General features: G+C 65.1%; 1 long non-coding RNA gene across 1 annotated transcript; it reads left to right on the top strand.

Annotated features, from left to right (window-relative positions):
- Nucleotides 1-5,374: 5,374 nt before the first annotated feature.
- Nucleotides 5,375-8,982, top strand: LOC116752806. Its single transcript, XR_004349590.1, has 3 exons — nt 5,375-5,848; nt 7,983-8,154; nt 8,429-8,982. It is a non-coding gene; the product is annotated as an uncharacterized LOC116752806 (long non-coding RNA).
- The last annotated feature ends 5,965 nt before the right edge of the window (nt 8,983-14,947 follow it).

The raw sequence follows: 14,947 nt of genomic DNA, 5'->3' as shown, positions 1-14,947 counted from the left end.
CCCCCTAATGTGCCCTTGCCCAGCAGACGCTGCTGAGAGGCGCCAGCTGGGCACAAGGGACAGGATGGGGGCAGAAAGGCAGGTCCTCGCCTGCAGGAAGCTCCCACCAGTACCTTCCAAAGACATCCTCCAGGGGCCCAAGCTGCCGGTGATGACAGTAGGACCTCTTCGGGGCCCAGGGCCCATGAGACCCACTCACGTGCACAGGTGGCTCTGAGGGCACGGGGTCACCATCCCGTGTCACAGCAGGGCACACCAAGGCCGGGGTGGCCCGGGACCTGCCCAGTGCGCCGTGCGGTAAGGATGTGGGAGCCCGGGTGAGACCCAGCCACCCGCAGCAGGGTGTGGGCAGGTGGCTGTGATGAGCCGTCGGGGTGGGGGGCCGGGAACAGGTGAGGGCTCTCAGGGCCAGACCCCAGAGACCTCAGTGGAGAGGTGGAGCAACAAGGGAGCCTGCCTTTGGAACACGCCCACTCGACCTCCCAGCAGCCCGGTGACCCTGAGATCCAGAGGGACCCCCACGTCCTGCTCTGCCCCACCGGGGATGTTTGCCCCTACAGCACCAGGACAGGCCCCATCCCCCTGTTCTGGGCCCACGGCCTCCCCAAACACACTCTCTAGGAGCAGGGTCTGCCCCGCCCTGAGCCCCTGCCCAGGCCCTGGGGTCTGCCTCCTTTTGCCTGGGACCTGTGGCTTCCCCATCAGGGACCCCAGGCAGTGAGTGGTGGGCAGACTCTCAGTAAATCTTGGTGGACGGTCTGAGGGAGGTCTCTTGACACGAGGCACCTCACGCCGGGCCCAGCCACCTGCGCAGGGGAAGGTATCCCCGGGCCGGGTGCCGTGGGAGCCGCTCCTATGGCCGAGGGGCACCACACACGGCCGCTGCAGCCGCCCTGAGCCCCTTCCCCTCTCTGGGCCTGAGGCTGCATCTCCAGGAGACAGAGGATAGCTGGGCTGGCTCTGGGCTTTCGGCCTGTCGCACAGGAGGTCGGGGGTCGCTGCACACCCCAGAGGGGAGGGGGCACGAAGGGGCGGCGGCCCAGGCCTCCGGCAGGGAAGAAAGGATGGTGAGGCCGTCCTCAGAGCAGTGTCCGCCCCGGGTGAACGTCACGGGAAGGGGAGAGGGAAGGAGGACAGAGGGCAGCTGGTGCCCACCCCTCCAAGGCCCCCCATGCGGCTTCCCAGAGAGACTTGGGGGCTCAGGAGGAGTAGGGTGGGTCTCGGCCTCCGGACCCCAGGCCCGTCCACGGCACCCGGGCCCTGCTCCCTCCTTGGCCCCTGCCGCCCCAGGAGACCCCAGCCCCAGCCTCTGCAGTCCCCTCCTGCTGCACAGGCCCTGGGCCCCTCTCTCCTCGTAAAACATCGGAGCCACGCTCCTCCAGAGCAGGCCCCTCCCGCCCTCCTGCCGTCACTCCTGGCGGGCGCTGCAGTGAGCGCACTCATTACATAAGGCATCTGAGCTATTTCTTGGGGGACTGAGCTCCCCCTACACGGGGCTCCATTCCCCCCTTCCCTCTCCAACCATCAGCCATCACCAGCCAAGGGCATCTGGGCATGAGAGGCAAAACCCCCAGGCTCCCAGGGCGCCCCCCCCCCGACCCTGCGTGGGGAGGGGGCTCCCCCCACCCCGCAGAACAAGGGTGGGAGAGAAGAGAGGGCAGCTCCTTCCAGATTCCCTGGGAGGGCTGTGGGCAGAGACGCAGCCCCACCCCCAGCCTCAGGCGTGAGGGGGAGGAAGGAAGGGATTTCCCCAGGGCAGGAGGGTTCTGCCATCACCAGTCACTGTCCCACGGATGGGGATGGGCTTGCCTCCCTCTGGGTCTGGGGCACCTGGGTCATCCGTGGGCCCCGATCCCAGCAACATGTCAGCCAGGACTTGTGTCTCCGGAGGAGCTGCAGCATTTCCTTTAGGTCAGGACAGAGGATGCCTGGCGAAGTGCCACTGGAGGCCCCAGCAGGACAGCCCTGCTTTCCAGAGGGGGGCACCAGCCCAGGAGCCCCTTGAGGCTGCAGGGGTCCTCCCAGGGGCAGAAGGGCCCGGGACCTCAGACCTCCTGCCTCATTTCTGTGGCCCGGTACCACGCGGACGCAGTGGGCCCCCAGAGGACACAGCTGAAGGGGTGTCCAGACAGCGTGTGCTGGGCATTTCAGAGGGCCGAGCCGGCTCCTGGCCTGGAGAGGAGCAAGACAGACCCCCTCGTTGCCTGGAAGGAAGCTCCGGGAGGGGCGGCCGTGGGGCCGGCGGGGCCAGGCCCATCGCGAGCTTCTCCCACGGGATGCCCCTTTCCCGCTCCTCTGGGCCCGGCGGCCAAGCTTGGGGCCCTGAGCTGTCCGCCCCTCGAGGCCGCTCGGTGGCCCGCGCTCGGGCCCCGCCTCGGGGGAAAGTGGCCCCAGCGCCGCCTCCCGCCAGCCCCGCCCGGAGGAAGCGGACTCCAGACGCCCCCGCCGGGAGTCCGGCATGCACCACGCCCTGCCTGGGGACAAAGCTCCCGGCGGGCGGGCAGAAGGGACCCTGGGGACCGCGGGCCGGCGGGTGGCGGCCAAGCCGGAAGCCCCGCGGCCCCTCCCCCGGCTCCCAGCCCCCGGCCTCTGTCCTCCTCGAGAAACGGAGAACGAACGAGACCGTGTTTTCCTTTCTTTTCAGAGACTCGCGTTCTTGGAACTTACACCCTCTTGGGTTTGCTATTTTTACCCACCCTGAGCCTTCCGGTCTCCATGGCGACGCCTCCAAACAGCAGATTCCAGGCGGCAATGACGTCACCTTTCCCTTTCCTGCCGCCCAGGCCTCCCGCCGCTGCCGCCACGCGGGGCCGCCCGCCTGAGCCCCCGTGGGCCCCCACGCCTCCCCGTGCCTGCTGCCCGCCGGCCAGGCCCTTCCCCGGGCCCCTCCGCCCCGGGCTCCCTGCCACGCCGCTGCCCTGTGGGAGCTGCCTCGGCCCCGGTGGCCCCTGTGTGGCCCCTGTGGTGACCGTGCAGGGGCCGTGCAGGCAGCAGGAGCGCTGGAGGCCCTGTGGCCTGGTCTCTTAAGTGCTAGCTGCCCGTGGGTGTCGGTCCCCTGGGTGAGGCTGTCACACTGCCCGGCCCCGGGGCTACTGCCCTCCCGGCTGTGTGGTCCACGGGCCTCAGGCTCCACACCTTGGTCCTGGTCTGGCTGCAGGACTGGGGGGCCTTGGTCCCTCCTGCTGGGCTGAGGTGTCCTGCAGTTGGTCACCAGGCTGTGTCTCTATCTGGGCTACACTTTACCCAGCTGTCCCTTCAATGCCCCAGCCTGAGGGTTGCCCTCAGCCCAGACCGAGGGTGGGGACACTCAGGACTGCAGGTCCACACCACTCCTGGGCACTTGCTTTGTCGTGGACCCAGACGCTTGCCGAAACGGCTGAGAAGTCTTGGCAGGGCCTCGCAGGACGGGCGAGTTCGGCGCGGAGAGCCCCGCGTCCCTGCCACGGCCAGAAGACGGAGTTCTTCCTCCAGCGGAGGAGTCCCAAAGAGCCAGGCCCCCAGCCCCTGGGCCTGCGGAGGCTACCTTTGCCTGGTGGGATGCCGGGGTCCCCTCCCCTAAGCAGGGCCTGTGCCTCCCCTGGGACGGGCCTGGGACGGACGGTATGAACCCCAGCCCCAGCCAGAAAGCAGACACTGGGTCTGGGGCCAAGGAGAAGGGGAGCAGGCAGGGCTGCGGGGGTGTCGTGGGGGGTCAGGGCCGCTGGCGCGGGCCAGGCCGAGAGTTGGGGCCACGCTCTGCGCCGCCAGCACCCGGAAGGGCAAAGAAGACACTTCGGTAGCTCGTCAGCTGCCGCCCCTGCTCCCAGAAACAACATCGCGGGGAGGCGGCTTCAAGGCTCACATTCCTGCCCTCCTGGCTGCATCTCAGGTACGAAGTCCCAACTCGCCTCCGGCTGACACAGGCAGGCACACTCACAGGTCTGGACAGGAGGCAGGCCGGTGGGCGGCCCCGTCTCCAGAGCCCCACACAGACATGTTCACGAAAAGCTGTGCAGAGCACTTTCCTGGGGGCCACGGGTGGGCCTTTCCCCTGCTCCCCCAGGAGCCTCCCCACCCTAAGGCTGTGTCCTCAGGCCTGGAGGAGGCCCCGAGGGAGAGGGCCCGGGCCGGAGCAGACCCGGGCCCTGAGTGGAGGTGGCTCCGGCAGGGATGCACACGCGGCCTGCCCAGTTAAGCACCTACCCCAACAAGCTCCATCTGGACCAGAGACACAGAGTCTGGGAGCTGTGGGACAGTGAGGGGCGGGGGGCAGGCTTCACACTGAGGGGCGTGAAGGTGAAGGATGGAAGACCTGTGGCCCCAGAACAGGTCAGGTGGCCGCCCCACCGTTACCGCAGGTACCCGGGCGGGACTCTGTGTGCCTCTGTCCTTCCACCCTTCTCCCTTGGATTTTTTTTTTTAATATTTTATTTTATTTTAATTTTTTTTGGCCGTGCTGCGTGGTTTCTGGGATCTCGGATCCCAGATCAGGGATTGAACCCAGGCCACAGCGGTGAAAGCCGCAATCCTCACCACGAGGCCACCAGGGAACTCCCTCCCTCGGGGCTTTGATGTAAGGCTCAGACTCCTGGGACAGCCACTGCCCCGCCCTTTTCTTTGCACCCTTTGGACCCCCGCACAGGGGGCCCTGGTCTGAGCTCTGGTCAGCCAGACCGCATCCTGCCCAGGCTAGGACCCAGGCGCAGGCCGGGGGCTCAGGCCTTGAGGGGCAGTGAGTGCCTATGGGTGAGATCCCATGCTAGGCGTGACTGTGAAATTGATTTCTTCCACCAGGTTTATCAAGGGCCAAACTGTGACAAGCACGAAAGAATTCCTGTTCTCATGCTTACAGTTTCATGGGAGACAATGAAAAATTAAATTTCCATATGTTCTACATTAGTCGGGAGTATATGCTCTTAAGAACAGACCAGGGTGTGGTCCAGTGGGTAAGGCTTTGTGCTCCCAACGCAGGGGGGCCAGGTTCGATTCCTGGTCGGGGAACAAGATCCCACGTGCACGCCGCAACTAAGAGTCCATGTGCCGCAACTAGGAGTCCGTGTGCCGCAACTAAGAGCCCGTGTGCTGCAACTAGGAGTCTGCATGCCACAACTAAAGAGATCACGTGTGCCGCAACTAAGACCCGGCGCAGCCAAAAATAAATAAATAAATAAAGACTAGGGTGAGGGGGGTGGGATACCAAGCAGAGGGGCGTGCACAGAAGGTGCAAAGACCCTAAGGCGAGGGCACGCTTGGGTCCCACTGGGGTCCACACAGAGGGGTGGGGAAGGTAGTGAGAGGAGTGTGGGCAAACCCAGCTTTGCTGCCCCCGGGGGATGGGGGTTTGGGGAACCCTGCTCTGAGCCGGCCTGGGAGGCCCTCAGAGCCACAGCCCATCGCTGGCAGGTGGGGTGGAGCGGCTGCCGGGTGAGCGGAGGAGGAAGGGACGTCCTGTACCCAGCACCCCTGTGCCTCCACTTTGCTGCTGGGAAAACCGAGAGCGAGAGAAGGGGAATCGATTCGAAAGACACAGGCTACTTCTCGGAACATTTGTTCCCAGTCCCGCCCCCAGCCTGGCACAGGGCAGGAGCCACCGGCCAATGGGAGGACCCTTGCCAGGCCCAGGCCAAGCCCCTCTCAGCCCCTGGGCGGCTCCTCCCCACCCCGCCCAGGGCCCCACTGCCCGCTGTTCTGGGCACAGCGCAGGGGTTAAGGAACAGCCCACTTCAAAGGGTGGGGCTCCCAGCTGCCACCCCAGCCCCATCCCCAGTCCCACAGCCGCCGCAGGCCCGGCATTGGCCTCCCTCCGCCCAGCACCTTCTCCAGACCGGTCCACCTCCAGGCCAGCGCTGCCCAGCGGGCTCTCATCTCCGTGAGTAATATTTAACTTGGAAGGGCCAGCGGACAACTGCAGGGGAGAAGTTCACAACAAGTTTGGATTTCGATCCGCTTGCCAGGAAGGAGAGGGGGAGGGAGGGAGGGCAAAGTTGAGAGGAAGAAAGGAGGGCAGGAGGCGGGCCTGAGAGACCAGCACCCCAGGGAAGCTCGAAGGACCGGGCCCAGCACCGCCCAGCACAGCCAGCAGCCCCTCCAGCCTCGGCCTCCTGGCGGGAGACACCCCGGTCAGGAAGAGCCTCAGGATCCAGCTCTGGGGCAGAGAACACAAGACGTGTGTGCGCACACACGCGGAGACAGACACACGGACACACAGACACAGACGCACGCAGACACACACAGACACACAGAGACCCAGAGACAGACACACACACACGGAGACAGACACACAGACACACACACAGAGACACACAGAGACAGACACACACAGACACACACACACAGACACACAGAGACCCAGATACACACAGACACACACACACACAGAGACAGACACACAGACACACACACACAGACGCACACAGACACACAGATCCATACACACACAGACACACACAGAGACCCAGAGACAGACACACACACACGGAGACAGACATACAGACACACACACACGGACACAGACACACACGGAGACAGACACAGAGACACACAGAGACAGACACACAGACACACACAGACACAGAGACCCAAACACACACAGACATACACAGAGACAGACACACACACACACAGAGACACAGACACACACAGACAGACACAGACACACACAGGCACAGAGACCCAGACACACACAGACACACACAGAGACAGACACACAGACACGCACAGACACAGACACACACAGACGCACACAGAGACAGACACAGAGACCCATACACACAGACGCAGACACAAGCACACCGACCCATACACACACAGACACACACACAGAGACACAGAGAGACCCATACACACAGACACACACAGACACAGAGCTCGAGGGTGTGAGCAGAAAGGCCTGCCTGCATCTCTGAGGCGTCAGCGCAGAAAGGAAAAACCCTCGGGGCAGGAGCAAGCCGGGGCAGAGAGCAGGCAGGCCAGGGCCCTCCCAGAGGCCTGTGCCCGCAGGCTTGCCCACCCAGCGCCTGGCTGGGAAGGGCCCCAGCCAGTGCGCCCTCCTCCATGGGAAGCGCGGCCACTTCCGGGCAGCGGCTGCCCCAGGGTATTCAGGGACATGGAGCCTCTGCTGGCTCCCAGCCTCTCCCAGCTCCAGGTGTCCCCAGCCCACACCTAAGAAGGCCGAGGGGACCTTGGGAGGGCCCCGCTCCAGAGGCCCAAGGGGAGAGGCCCCAGCTCCCCCTGCCTTGGGGACAGGTCACCCCGGGTCTCCATGCCACGTGGGGCCCACCCTCCTCTACCGGGACCCGGCCCTGCCAACAGCCCCCGAGCCTGGGGCCCGGCTCCACGGTGCCAGGTAAAAAGCTGCACCCACCCTTCACCGACTCGCCTCTATTCTGGAATGTAGCGAATCTAAGTTGTTAAATGGTTTATTTTCCGCAAGCATGCATTTTCCCGGGGAAAGATGCACCCCTTTCCGACCTTGCAGTTTGTCCTAACTGGCTCTCAGGCAAAAACGTCTGCCCTTGGGGGGTGGGGCCCTGTATCACCCACCCTGGAGGACGGGCCACCAAAGCTGGCTGGGTGGGCACCCTGGCACCAGGTGGAGCGGGGCGCCTTGCCCGGGGGAGGGGACCCTCACCGAGTCACACCATCTGGTGCAAAAGAGCTCAGAGCGAAGCTTTCCCGCTTCTGGTAACTGCCCTCTGCTCCGCGGCTCCCCTCACTAGTGAGGCTGTTTCATTTCGGACTTCCTCTTGGGAATCAGAGTCCCAGCCCTGACAGCAGCCGGGACAGCAGCGTCTCTGTCAGAGCTTTAGGATTCATGGCCCGTCTTGCAGGCTTGGCAAGGAGCCTGGACAGAGTAAGGAGCTTCCCTCCGGTGCATGTGTTTGCTTGTGACATGCAGGGCTGCAGGGGGACCCGGGTCTCTGTGACAGGAGATCTCCCACGCCAATTCTTTCTCCCTGCTTTGCTTCTCTGGAGGAAAATCACCTGTCACCCATCTTCCGCAGACAGGCCAGTGAGTGAATCCATAGGGGCCCCTGCTCCTGGCCCACGCCAGATGGTACCTGTGATGAAAGCATCTGGACCTGGGGGTGCCCTACCCCCACCGGGAGTCGTGGCTACAGACCACCTGGGAGCCACGCAGACGCTGTGACCTGAACGCTTGTGGCCCCCAAATTCGTATGTTGAGGCCTAACCCCAGTTAGGGAGGTGAGGCCTTTGGGAGGTGATTGGGTCGCCAGGGTGGAGCCCTGGTGAATGGGATCAGTGCCCTCATAAAAGGGATGGCACAGAGCTGTGTCCCACCGTGTGAGGACACAGAACCTGGATGTGGGCCCTCACTAGAACCCAACCATGCTGCCACCCTGATCTCAGACTTCCAGCCTCCAGAACTGTGAGAGAGACATTTCTGCCCTTTATAGCCACCATCTATGGTGTTGATGTTTTCTCACAGCAGACCCCAAACGGACTAAGACACCGAGCCTGCCAGAGGCATCAGCTCTCAGACCAGGCTGAAAAGAAACAGGGTAACTGAGGCCCACGGAGGGTGTTTCCAGGGCTCAGGGCCCAGGTCAGCCCACAGGTGAGGTGCAGAAGGCCGGGTCCAGGGTGGGAGGGCAGCAGACCTCCAGGGGGGTCCTACTTCTCGGCATCCCCCGGCACCCTGATGTGGTGTGTGAGGGGCGGTCAGGAGCGCTTCCTTGGAGCCCGCGGCCCCGACGTGGCAGATAGGGCCCAGAGCATGACCCCGGGCTCCAGTGGGCACGTGGCAGGAGCTTCCTGTGCTCCCAGGCCCCTCCCCCCAGACACGGTCACACGGCCACACGTGCCCCCGCCCCCCGACCTCCTGGAACGTGGCCGACAGGAGCCGTACTCTGCGTGCAAAGGCCCAGCCTGAAGAGAAGAATGTGTGGAAACGTGCTAATAACTGACATACGATTCCACGGTGAAACGTAATATGTTAGATATGTTGGGTTGAAATGAAATATATTTTTATGATTAACTGCACCTGCGTCTTTCACCTTTTCAGAGGTGGCTACTGTACATTCTCAACGACCCGAGCAGGGGCGGGCAGGCAGACAGACAGACAAAGGCTGGGAGGCTGAGGGCAGGTCGGAGGAGGGTGTGGCGGGGACAACCGACCGTAGACCCGGGGCAGCATTGGAAGGTTCTCCCCCTGGAGGCTGGCTCCCAGGACCCCGTGCTGCAGGGCGCCCTCGGGCAGCTTTGCGAAGGCCCATCGCCCACAGTTGCCTGAAGGCCTGCGCGGCCCCGGGTCTCGGCAGCGTCCTCCCTGCCCAGCTGGCCAGCCGCTCTCATCACGTGGGGAAGAGAGGCTGCTATTCGGGGGGGACCGGCCACCCCGGGGCACCCAGCAGCGGATGGCTCCCTCAAAGGAGGCTGTGGTCCAGGAGATTTGGGGCAGTCTTTACCAATCAAGGGGTAGGGCGGGCGCCCAGGCCTGGGGACGCCAGAGGGACACTGGCCACACTCACCAGCCGCAGGACAGCAGATCCCGGGCAGCTGGGGTCGCTGGGCATGGGTGCAGAGTCGGGGGGATATTCCTGTCCCTGAGGAACTCGGGGGCCCCTCTCCAGTCCAGGAGCAGCCCGTGGGGCACGTGGGCACCCAGGAGGGGAGCTGGCTCCACTGTCTGCCTAGGCTGGGCCTGGGTCTCCCAGGCCAGAGAAGCTGCCCCTTGTCCCTGCCCCAGGGCTTGGGGCTCCTGCACCACCTTCATCCTCTGACCCCAAGTACCCCCTCAAGGCCACTCAGTGCCACTAAGTCGGGAAGTCCACCAGCTGGGCAGTAGCACAGGAGACCTGGGTTCAAGTCCCTGCTCGGAGCTCACTGTCACGCAGCCGATGACAGGGGCTAGACGGCCCGTCTGTCCTCCGATGCGGGGCTGGTGCCCGGAAGTGAGCCCCGCATGGGCCAGACACGGGGGAAACAGCTCAGGGAGCCCATCCTGGCAGCTCCACCGCCCAGGCACTGACGCAGCCTCGGCACGAAATCGTCGGGGCCCTGCCCCACCTCGGCCTCAGAGCCGCCCACCCCCCGCTCCTGGACGGGTGACAGTCAACGCAGGGCTGAGCTGGGAGGAGGATGGCGTGGGCTCAGCTGGCCCCAGCGAGGGAGACCCCTGTGTGCGGGGGTTGCCGGGAAGGCCAGCTCAGCTGTGCCTGGCCTGGGTGGGGTGACCGGCAATGTGGTCAGGGGTCTTGGCCATGGAGGGACCCCAGGCACTCCCGAGGGAGAGGGAGGAAGCAGCGGGGGAGGAGCCAGGCTGCGCCCCTTCTCCAAGGCCTGCTGAGCCGCTCCCAGGCCCTGGATGGCCCGACTGGGGCTCGGTCGTGTCAGGGCCCGGTGCTGCTGTCCTGGCAGGTGGGCGGCAGCAGCTCTGGGAGGTGCCCACTGCCTGAGAATGACCCCAAACAGGTCCCGTGTCCCTGATTCCTGGTCCCCTCCCCCCCCCCCCTTTCTCCTCCTGAGCGCCAGATGGGCCAGAAGCCGCCTCCGGAGCAGTGAGAGGCCAGCTCTCTCCCTGGGCTGTTGCCCCAGCCAGGGCTCTCCTGCCCTCCTGCCAGCATCCCAGCCCGGGGCCTGCGGAGTGGCCCAAGGGGTGAGGCCCAAGGAGGGGAGACGGAGGCGGCGGGAGTGGAGGCAGGCTAGCCTCAGTGGCCCCAGGGGGCTGAGGCAGCAGCCTGGGTGGATACCTACCGGCCACCTGGCCGGCTTCCAGCCACGTCCTGCTTGGCCCCAGCTCGGCTTTAGCCCGCCCCGTGTAGACACAGAGGCTCGGTCAGGGCTCCGCAGACGGGTGTCTGACCTCCCTGCAAGAACGGGTAGGGGTCTGTTGGGGCAGGGGTGGTGGGCACAGGCAGGAAGCTGGGCTACAGGCGGGAGTAAGGCCAGTTCAGAGAAGTGATTCCACGGGGCCACAGGCCCCACTGGCCGGACAGTCCCCTGCAGGCCTCAAAGGGGACACTCAGGACCCAGGGCTGCCCTCTGGCCTGGGGGGTTGCCAGGCCCCTGAGGGCCCTGCGACACCCCAGGCAGAAGCAGCTCAGCACCCAGGGCAACAGGAGTGGGTGGGGCCTGGGGGTGTCCCTGCTGCTCCTGCCTCTTGGATGGTGAAGCCCAGGGGTCTCACGTCAGAGAGGTGGCCCGGCCCCCTCCTGCCCCCCTGGGCCAGACAACAGACAGCTGTGCCCTGAGCAGCTGCTGCCCCAAACGTGGCAGTGGAAAGGAGACACAGGCCCTCTGCCAGGGGCTGGCGTCCCTCGAGCTGCCTCAGGCTGATGCCCCGTGACCTGTGGTTGCTGCTGGGACCTCTGGTGGCCATAGTCCTGGGTCCCAGTAAGACTCAGGTAAAATAACTCCAGGTGCAAGGCCCCTGGGGGCGGGGGTGGGAGGGAGGAAGCAGCTTCTTGCCTGTGCCCACCACCCCTGCCCCATCAGACCCCTACTCGTTCTTGCAGGGAGGTCAGACGCCTGTCTGCTGAGCCCTGACCGAGCCTCTGTGTCCACACGGGGAGGAGCTAAAGCCTTTGTGCCCTTGTGAGGAGAGGAGGGGGCTGAAGGGGGAGGGAAAGGAGGAGGATAAGCGGGGGGGGGGGGGGGGGGGGGGGGGAAGCAGGGGGAGGACCCAGCTGAGGCCCAGCAGCACCTCTGATGGGGATGCCCACCCCGTGAGCCACACCAGGACACCCAGGCCAGCCTGAGGACAGCCCCTGCCTGAGGAGGTCCCCAGGGAGGCGGTCAGAGCTTTCTGTGTCAGGCTTCCCTCACAGCAGGTGGTCGGAAATGGCTCACACAGAAATGGGGGTGGCCCGAGTGGGACAACAAGCGGCACTGGCCCACCCTCTCCACCCAGAGGGGGCGGGGAGGGGGGAGGGGGAGGGGAGAGGGAGGAGGGGAGGGAGGAAAGGAGGAGGGGGGAGGGGGAGGGGAGGGAGGGGGAGAGGAGGGAAGGGGAGGGGAGGGGTGGGGAGGGAGGGAGGGGGAGAGGGAGGAGGGGAGGGAGGAAGGGAGGAGGGAAGGGAGGAAGGGAGGAGGGGGGAGGGGAGGGGAGGAAGGGGGAGGGGAAGGGAGAGGGAGGGGAGGGGTGGGGAGGGGTGGGGGAGGGGAGGAGGGGAGGGGAGGGAGAGGAGGGGCGGGGAGGGAGGGGGAGGGGCGGGGAGGGGGAGGGGCGGGGAGGGGAGGGGAGGGAGAGGAGGGAAGGGGAGGGAGGGGGAGGGGAGGGAGAGGAGGGAAGGGGAGGGAGGGGGAGGGGAGGGGAGGGGAAGGGAGGGGAGGGGGAGGGGAGGGGAGGGGAGGGGCAGTCTTCCAGCTGCACGTGATGCCAACAGCTTGGAGAGGCCCGAGTCTCTGTGTCAGTGTCCTGTGGCTACTGCACAAATGACCCACCTGGGGGCTTCAGACAACGGGATCCTCTCTCTCACAGTCTGGAGGCCAGGAGTCCACACTCAAGGTGTCATAGGGCCCCGCGTCCTCTGGAGGTGCTGGGGAGACTCCTTCCTGCCTCTTCTGGCCTCCTGGGGTTCCAGGTGCTCCAGGGCTCGTGGCCACATCCCTCCAATCGCTGCCTCTGCCGTCACGTGGCTTGTCCTGTGTGGCTGTGTCCAAACACCCCTCTTCCTGTGAGGACACCGGTGATGCTGGATTCAGGGCCCACCCTGACCTAGTACGGCATCATCTTAACTTGATTCTAGCTGCAAAGACCCTATTTCCAAACAACGTCACACTCACAGGTTCCCAGGGGACACTGTTCAGCCGCCCAGTATCCTCAAAGCTTCTCTGCGGAGGGGACCCCAGAGGAGAGCCCAAGGGTTGGCGGGAGTGGAGACATGGGGACAGAGGCAGAGCCGGTGTGGCTGCACTCAGGGCAGCAGCAGAGGAGGGGGTTGGGGGTGGGAACAGTGGGGACCTCAAGGGAGTGACAAGGTTCGCTATGCATGCTGGGAGAGGGTGGCTGTCCACGGGAGAGGTGGTGGCCAGGATGGGTGCTTGGCCACAGGCTGCTGTCTCTGCCACGCCAGGTCACCCCGGCTCTGTTCTCTGTGGAAGGGTCCCCGGCTGCCCCGTGGCTTTCAGGCTCTTAAAGTGGAGGCTGGAGGCCGAGCTGGCCCTTGGCTTTAGCCCGCTGACCGTGGCAGGTCCCAACCATGGACGCCCACCCCTCTGCAGCCGTGACGAGGGTCCCTGAGGAGGCCAAGGGTGCCCTAACTCCCACACCGGTGAGTGGGCCCTGCGCGCGCTCTGCTGCTCGACGAATCCTGCGATGTTTCCCAGGCAGCTGTTTCAATCCAGCCTGCCTGTCTGGCGCTTTGCGTGCCCACGAAGGCACTGCCCGGCTCCAGGCAGGCTTGCCCTCTTGGCACCCACAGGCCAGCAGGTGTGGCCGCGTCAGAAGGCCGGGCTTCAGGGAGGGGGCGGCCCAGCCCTTGAGGCCATCCTGGCTGGCATGGGCACCGACAGGGCACCCACACGGAGCACGTGCCCCCGGTGCCCTGTTCCACTTGGAAATTGGAGGCTGCGGTGCTCTCTGGGGCTGGTCGTGCCCGCTGGTCTCAGGCCCTGCCCTGCCCGCCTGTGCCGTCTTGGCTGCCCCGATGGCAGAGCTGGTCCCAAAGGAGGGTGTGGGGAAGCCAAGTGGGGCTCGGACCTGGCCAGCCGGCCCTGGGCCGGGGTCCAGCTGATAGGTCTTGCCCGGCTGGTCCACCGTGGAGTAGAGGCATCGGCACCAGTCGGTCAGCGGCAAACTCCGCTCTGTTGGGGGGGAGGAGAGAGCACAGTCACCCTGGCTCTAAGGACACCAGGAGCCCAGAGGTATTGGAAGGTGCTGGGGAGGGCTGGGCCCCTGACCAGCTGGCCACAGATGTTACCCTGATTCTGGGAGGGGAGGGCGTACCTGGCTCGCCATCGTGGACAAAGCCAGAGAGCGCGGGGGGAGGTGGCCTCACAGCTGGTGGGGCCGCCACCCCTGCCCACTGGTGCCCTTTCTGCTTCGCTGGAGGGCTGCCTTCTCCAGAACGTGAAATATTCTCTGTAAACATGAACTTGGCTTGTAAACATCTTGTCCCGCGGTGCCAGCCTCAGTCCCGATCAGAAATGCCTTTCCAGCCAAGCCCGCGGCCTGTCACTGCAGCAGGTGGCTCAGAAAACGGGAGCCTTTTAATCAAGTTTAACTTTTAAACTTCCTCCAGCCCCCCCTCCCCCTCACCGCCACCGCGTCTTGCTGATAACGCCAGGACAGCTGGGACAAGGTGGGTTCCCGTCCACCTCCAGAAGGTCCTCGTGCGGGCTGGGCAGGCGGCGGGCAGCTGTCGGGAAAGCGGCAGCCAAGGGGACGGGGCTCCTGCCGGGTGCCGGCACCTGCCACGAGCAGGCATACGGGTCACCCCGGCTCTGTTCTCGGTGGAAGTGTCCCCGGCTGTAGGTCTCATTGGCGATGGGGGAGTTAATCCCCAGCAGCCGGATGAAACCAGAGAGGAGAAGCCTCCAGGAGACAGCTTTGACATGTCGCTCTGGCTCTGCCATCCCCAGAGCATGGATCCCGAGGGCCTCTGTTCTGCCTGGCCTGGGGTCTAGATCCCATGCACCCCCCAGCAGCCCAGGGTAAATGAGGCCCGTTGGCATGGTTAAGGCCAAAGGAGCATGAGTGCCTCCCACCCACTGTGCTGAAGGCCAGAGCCAGGCTCAGCCAGGCCCTGACAGCCACCGGGGCCTGCACCTCCTCGGGGCACCTGGGTCCACCTGAGACCCTCCCTGCTCCTGCCTCAAGCTATCTGTCTTGGGCTGGGGAGTCGGCTGTGTGAGGTCTGTACAGGCAGAGGCCAGGACGCTGAAGACCCCAGGGCTCAGTTCCCAGAGCCCTGCGGGGGAGGAGCAGCTGCTCACACAGATGTCCCCGTGCGGCTTCCCAGAAGGGCCTGAGAGTGGGGCACACGCCGGCCGTCGAGGCCTGCTG

Source organism: Phocoena sinus, chromosome 1, assembly GCF_008692025.1.
Source record: "Phocoena sinus isolate mPhoSin1 chromosome 1, mPhoSin1.pri, whole genome shotgun sequence".
NCBI lineage: Eukaryota > Metazoa > Chordata > Mammalia > Artiodactyla > Phocoenidae > Phocoena > Phocoena sinus.
Note: the sequence above shows the minus strand (reverse complement) of the source record. Positions and strands in the feature narration are given on the sequence as shown.